We start from the raw sequence: 8,081 nt of genomic DNA, 5'->3' as shown, positions 1-8,081 counted from the left end.
TGTATTTTATCGGGCCTAGTCCAGGTGGAGGCTGAAGGAAATATGCCCTAGAGGCAATAATAAAGTTGTTATTTATATTTACTTATATCACGATAAATGTTTATTATTTATGCTAGAATTCTATTAACCAGAAACTTGATATATGTGTGGATACATGGACAAAACAAAGTGTCCCTAGTATGCCTCTACTTGACTAGCTCGTTAATCAAAGATGGTTAAGTTTCCTGACCATAGACATGTGTTGTCATTTGATGAACGGGATCAAATCATTAGGAGAATGATGTGATGGACAACACCCATCCGTTAGCTTAGCATAATGATTGTTAAGTTTTATTGCTATTGCTTTCTTCATGACTTATACATCTTCCTCTGACAATGAGATTATGCAACTCCCGAATACCGGAGGAACACCTTGTGTGCAATCAAGCATCACAACGTAACTGGGTGATTATAAAGATGCTCTACAGGTGTCTCCGAAGGTGTTTGTTGGGTTGGCATAGATCAATATTAGGATTTGTCCCTCTGAGTATCGAAGAGGTATCTCTGGGCCCTCTCGGTAATGCACATGACTATAAGCCTTGCAAGCAATGTTACTAAAGAGTTAGTTATGGGATGATGCATTACGGAACAAGTAAATAGACTCGTCGGTAACGATAACTAGGTATGATGATACCGACGATCGAATCTCGGGCAAGTAACATACCGATGACAAAGGGAATAACGTATGTTGTTATGCGGTTTGACCGATAAAGATCTTTGTAGAATATGTAGGAGCCAATATGAGCATACAGGTTCTGCTATTGGTTATTGACCAGAGATGTGTCTTGGTCATGTCTACATAGTTCTCGAACCCGTAGGGTCCGCACGCTTAACGTTCGATGACGATTTGTATTATGAGTTATGTGATTTGATGACCGAAGTTTGTTCGGAGTCCTGGATGAGATCACGGGCGTGACGAGGAGTCTTGAAATGGTTGAGAGGTAAAGATTCATATATTGGAAGGTTGCATTTGGACATCGGAATTGTTTCGAGAAGTTTGGGCATTTTTCCGGAGTACCGGGAGGTTACCGGAACTCCCGGGGAAGTTAATGGACCTTAGTGGGCTTTAGTGGAGAGAGGGAATAAGGGCCACTAGGTGGCGCAGGCCTCCCCCTGCCCAAACCGAATTGGCCAAGGGGTGGGGGCGCGGCCCCCTCATCCTTCTCCTTCTCCCCTCCTTCCTTTGCCTTCGGTGGAAGAAAGGAAAAGGGGGTGCCGAATCCTAGTTGGACTAGGAGTCCAAGTAGGACTCTTGCTACCTCTTGAGCACTGCGTTGGTTTTCCCCGAAGAGGAAGGGATGATGCAGCAAAGTAGTGTAAGTATTTCCCTCAGTTTTTGAGAACCAAGGTATCAATCCAGTAGGAGGCTACGCGCAAGTCCCTCGTACCTGCACAAAACAAATAAATCCTCGCAACCAACGCGATAAGGGGTTGTTAATCCCTACACGGCCACTTACGAGAGTGAGATCTGATAGATATGATAACATAATATTTTTGGTATTTTTATGATAAAGATGCAAAGTAAAATAAAAACAAAGTAAAAGCAAAAGGAAATAACTAAGTATTGGTAGATTAATATGATGAAGATAGACCCGGGGGCCATATGTTTCACTAGTGGCTTCTCTCGAGAGCATAAGTATTCTACGGTGGGTGAACAAATTACTGTTGAGCAATTGACAGAATTGAGCATAGTTATGAGAATATCTAGGTATGATCATGTATATAGGCATCACGTTCGAGACAAGTAGACCGACTCCTGCCTGTATCTACTACTATTACTCCACTCATCGACCGCTATCCAGCATGCATCTAGAGTATTAAGTTAATGAAAACGGAGTAACGCCTTAAGAAAGATGACATGATGTAGAGGGATAAACTCATGCAATATGATGAAAACCCCCATCTTGTTATCCTCGATGGAACAATACAATATGTGCCTTGCTTCCCCTACTGTCACTGGGAAAGGACACTGCAAGATTGAACCCAAAGCTAAGCACTTCTCCCATTGCAAGAAAGATCAATCTAGTAGGCCAAACCAAACTGATAATTCAAAGAGACTTGCAAAGATAACCAATCATACATAAAAGAATTCAGAGAAGATTCAAATATTGATCATAGATAGACTTGATCATAAACCCACAATTCATCGATCTCAACAAACACACCGCAAAAAGAAGATTACATCGAATAGATCTCCACAAGAGAGGGGGAGAACATTGTATTGAGATCCAAAAAGAGAGAGGAAGCCATCTAGCTACTAACTATGGACCCGTAGGTTTGAGGCAAACTACTCACACTTCATCGGAGGGGCTATGGTGTTGATGTAGAAACCCTCCGTGATGGATACCCCCTCCGGCGGAGCACTGGAATAGGCCCCAAGATGGGATCTCGTGGATATAGAAAGTTGCGGCGGTGGAATTAGGGTTTTGGCTCCATATCTGATCGTTTGGGGGTACGTAGGTATATATAGGAGGAAGGAGTACGTCAGTGGAGCAACAAGGGGCCCACGAGGGTGGAGAGCCCGCCTGGGGGGTAGGCGCGCCTCCTACCTCGTGGCCTCCTCTTTTGTGTCTTGACGTAGGGTCCAAGTCCCCTGGGTCTTGTTCGTTGAGAAAATCACGTTCCCGAAGGTTTCATTCCGTTTGGACTCCGTTTGATATTCCTTTTCTTCGAAACCCTGAAATAGGGAAAAAACAACAATTCTGGGCTGGGCCTCCGGTTAATAGGTTAGTCCCCAAAATAATATAAAAGTGGATAATAAAGCCCAATAATGTCCAAAACAGTAGATTCAAAAATTATAGATACGTTGGAGATGTATCAAGCATCCCCAAGCTTAATTCCTGCTCGTCCTCGAGTAGGTAAATGATAAAAACAGAATGTTTGATGCGGAGTGCTACTTGGCATAATTTTGATGTAATTCTTCTGAATTGTGGCATGAATATTCAGATTCGAAAGATCCAAGAAAAAATTTCATATTGACATAAAAATAATAATACTTGAAGCATACTAACTAAGCAATTATGTATTTTCAAAATAACATGGCCAAAGAAAGTTCATCCCTACAAAATCATATAGTTTAGTCATGTTTCATTTTCGTCACACGAGAATGCTCTCATCATGCACAACCCCAATGACAAGCCAAGCAATTGTTTCATACTTTAGTAATCTCAAACCTATAAACTTTCATGCAATATATGAGCGCGAGCCATGGACATAGCACTATGGGTGGAATAGAATATAATGAGAGGGGTTATGTGGAGAAGACAAAAAAGGAGAAATTCTCACATCAACGAGGCTAATCAATGGGCTATGGACATGCCCATCGACTGATGTTAATGCAAGGAGTAGGGATTTCCATGCAACGGATGCACTAGAGCTATGAATGTATGAAAGCTCAACAAAAGAAACTAAGTGGGTGTGCATCCAACTTGCTTTCTCACGAAGACCTAGGGCACTTGAGGAGGCCCATTGTTGGAATATACAAGCCAAGTTCTATAATGAAAAATTCCCACTAGTATATGAAAATGACAAAACAAGAGACTCTCTATCATGAAGATCACGGTGCTACTTTGAAGCACAAGTGTGGCAAAGGATAGTAACATTGTCCCTTCTATCTTTTTCTCTCATTTTTTTAATAATTCCTCACTTGGGATAATGCTCTAGAAAATGATGATCATCACACTTCTATTTATTTACAACTCAATGATTACAACTTGATACTAGAACAAAAGATGACTCTATATGAATGCCTCCGGCGGTGTACTGGGATATGCAATGGACCAAGAGTGACATGTATGAAATAATTATGAACAGTGGCTTTGCCACAAATACTATGTCAACTACATGATCATGCTAAGCAATATGACAATGATGAATGTGTCATGATAAACGGAATGGTGGAAAGTTGCATGGCAATATATCTCGGAATGGCTATGGAAATGCCATAATAGGTTGGTATGGTGGCTGTTTTGAGGAAGATATAAGGAGGTTTATGTGTGAAAGAGCATATCATATCACGGGGTTTGGATGCACCGGCGAAGTTTGCGCCAACTCTCAATGTGATAAAGGGTAATGCACAGTACCGAAGAGGCAAGCAAGGATGGAAGGGTGAGAGTGCGTATAATCCATGGACTCAACATTAGTCATAAAGACCTCACATACTTATTGCAAAATCTACAAGTCATCAAAAACCTCGGCACTACGCGCATGCTCCTAGGGGGATAGATTGGTAGGAAAATACCATCGCTCGTCCCCGACCGCCACTCATAAGGAAGACAATCAAATAACACCTCATGTTTCAAATTTGTTACATAACGTTTACCATACGTGCATGCTACGGGACTTGCAAACTTCAACACAAGTATTTCTCAATTTCACAACTACTCAACTAACACGACTTTGATATTATTAGCTCCATATCTCAAAACAATCATCAAGCATCCAACTTCTCTTAGTATTCAAAACACTCATAAGAAAATTTTACTAATCTTGAATACCTAGCATATTAGGATTTTAAGCAAATTACCATGCTATTTAAGACTCTCAAAATAATCTAAGTGAATCATGCGAGATCAATAGCTTCTATAAAACAAATCCACCACCGTGCTCTAAAAGATATAAGTGAACTACTAGAGCAAAACTATATAACTCAAAAGATATAAGCGAAGCACATAGAGTATTCTAAAAAATCCCAAACCATGTATGGCTCTCTCAAAAGGTGTGTACAGAAAGGATGATTGTGGTAAACTAAAAAGCAAAGACTCAAATCATACAAGACACTACAAGCAAAACACATATCATGTGGTGAATAAAAATATAGCTCCAAGTAAAGTTACCGATAGAAGTAGACGAAAGAGGGGATGCCTTCCCCAAGCATTGGCTTTTAGGTGTCCTTAGATTATATTGTGGGTTCCATGGTCATCCCAAAGCTTAGTATCTTGCCACTCCTTGTTCCATAATCCATCAAATCTTTACCCAAAACTTGGAAACTTCAGAGCACAAAACTCAAAGTAGAAAATCCCGTGAGCTCCGTTAGCGAAAGAAAACAAAAGACCACTTCAAGGTACTGTAATGAACTCATTCTTTATTTATATTGGTGTTAAACCTACTGTATTCCAACTTCTCTATGGTTTATAAACTATTTTACTAGCCATAGATTCATCAAAATAAGCAAACAACACACGAAAAACAGAATCTGTCAAAAACAGAACAGTCTGTAGTAATCTGTAGCTAGCACAAGATCTGGAACCCCAAAAATTCTAAAATAAATTGCTGGACGTGAGGAATTTATCTATTAATCATATGAAAAAAATAATTAACTAAATAGCACTTTCAAAATAAAAATGACAGCAGTTCTCGTGAGCGCTAAAGTTTCTGTTTTTTACAGCAAGTTTAACAAGACTTTCCCCAAGTCTTCCCAATGGTTCTACTTGGCACAAACACTAATTAAACACAAAAAACACAACCAAAACAGAGGCTAGATAAATTATTTATTACTAAACAGGAGCAAAAAGCAAGGAATACAAATAAAATTGGGTTGCCTCCCAACAAGCGCTATCGTTTAACGCCCCTAGCTAGGCATAACAAGCAAGGATATATCTAGGTATTGCCATCTTTGGTAGGCAATCCATAAGTGGCTCTCTTATTATATTAATAAGGTAATTTAATTTTATTTATAGGAAAGTTTTTCATGCCTTTCCTTAACGGAAATTGGAACCTAATATTTCCTTCCTTCATATCAATAATTGCACCAATCGTTCTAAGGAAAGGTCTACCAAGAATAATAGGACATGAAGGATTGCAATCTATGTCAAGAACAATAAAATCTATGGGCACATAATTCCTATTTGCAACAATAAGAACATCATTAATTCTTACCATATGTTTCTTAATAGTGGAATCCGCAAGGTGCAAGTTTAGGGAGCAATCATCAAAATCACGGAAACCTAACAAATCACACAAAGTCTTTGGAATCGTGGAAACACTAGCACCCAAATCACATAAAGCATAGCATTCATGATCTTTTAATTTTAATAGTTGGTTCCCACTCATCATAAAGTTTTCTAGGGACAGAAACTTCCAATTCAAGTTTTTCTTCAGAAGATTACATCAAGGCATCAATGATATGTTTAGTGAACGCTTTATTTTGACTATAAGCGTGAGGAGAATTTAGCACGGATTGCAACAAGGAAATACAATCAATCAAAGAGCAATTTTCATAATTAAATTCCTTGAAATCCAAAATAGTGTGTTTAGCAACATCTAGGGTTTTAATTTCTTCAATCCCACTTTTATCAATTTTAGCATCAAGATCTAAAAACTCTGAATTCTTGGAAGGCCTTCTAGGTAAAGGTGGATCATATTCAGTCCCATCATTATCAAGATTCATATTGCAAAACAAAGATTTAATAGGGGACACATCAATAACTTTTAGATCTTCATCTTTATTTTCATAGCAATCCGGTTTAGCAGCCATCCTATTAACTATAGCCTGCCTATCCGAAATTTCAGTAGTCAATTTCTCAAGATGAGCAATTTGGGATCTTAAACCATCGAATTCTTGAGACATATCATCAAGCTCTTTATTCATAAAACTCATAAAACTTTTCTATTCCTTAAGCTCGTTTATGAAGAAACTATTATGTTCAAATTGCAAAACCATAAAACTCCTGACATTGCTTTCGATCTCTTCTAACCTTTTATGGTCAAGGTCACCAAATTTAGGTAGAGCCATCGTGACGAGCAAGCAAACTAAAACACAAGCAAACAAAAAACCAAGCGGGCAAAAAGAGGCAAACGGGAAAGAGAAGGAGGATAGAGAGAGAGAGGGCGAATAAAACGGCAAGGGTGAAGTGGGGGAGAGGAAAACGAGAGGCAAATGGCAAATAATGTAATGCGGGAGATAAGGGTGTGTGATGGGTACTTGGTATATTGACTTTTGCGTAGACCTCCCCGGCAACGGCGCCAGAAATCCTTCTTGCTACCTCTTGAGCACTGCGTTGGTTTTCCCCAAAGAGGAAGGGGTGATGCAGCAAAGTAGCCTAAGTATTTCCCTCAGTTTTTGAGAACCAAGGTATCAATCCAGTAGGAGGCTACGCACGGGTCGCTCGTACATGCAAAAAACAAATAAATCCTCGCAACCAACGCGATAAGGGGTTGTCAATCCCTACACGGCCACTTACGAGAGTGAGATCTGATAAATATGATAAGATAATATTTTTGGTATTTTTATGATAAAGATGCAAAGTAAAATAAAAGCAAAGTAAAAGCAAAAGGAAATAACTAAGTATTGGTAGATTAATATGATGAAGATAGACCCGGGGGCCATAGGTTTCACTAGTGGCTTCTCTCGAGAGCATAAGTATTCTATGGTGGGTGAACAAATTACTGTTGAGCAATTGACAGAATTAAGCATAGTTATGAGAATATCTAGGTATGATCATGTATATAGGCATCGCGTCCGAGACAAGTAGACCGACTCCTGCCTGCATCTACTACTATTACTCCACTCATCGACCACTATCCAGCATGCATCTAGAGTATTAAGTTAATGAAAACAGATTAAAGCCTTAAGCAAGATGACATGATGTAGAGGGATAAACTCATGCAATATGATGAAAACCCCATCTTGTTATCCTCAATGGCAACAATACAATACGTGCCTTGCTGACCCTACTGTCACTGGGAAAGGACACCGCAAGATTGAACCCAAAGCTAAGCACTTCTCCCATTGCAAGAAAGATCAATCTAGTAGGCCAAACCAAACTGATAATTCGAAGATACTTGCAAAGATAACCAATCATACATAAAATAATTTAGAGAAGATTCAAATATTATTCATAGATAGACTTGATCATAAACCCACAATTCATCGGTCTCAACAAACACACCACAAAAAGAAGATTACATCGAATAGATCTCCACAAGAGAGAGGGAGAACATTGTATTGAGATACAAAAAGAGAGAAGAAGCCATCTAGCTACTAACTATGGACCCGTAGGTCTGAGGTAAACTACTCACACTTCATCGGAGGGGCTATGGTG

This window comes from Triticum dicoccoides, chromosome 2A, assembly GCF_002162155.2.
Source record: "Triticum dicoccoides isolate Atlit2015 ecotype Zavitan chromosome 2A, WEW_v2.0, whole genome shotgun sequence".
Taxonomy (NCBI): Eukaryota; Viridiplantae; Streptophyta; class Magnoliopsida; order Poales; family Poaceae; genus Triticum; species Triticum dicoccoides.
This window is presented reverse-complemented; position numbering follows the sequence as displayed.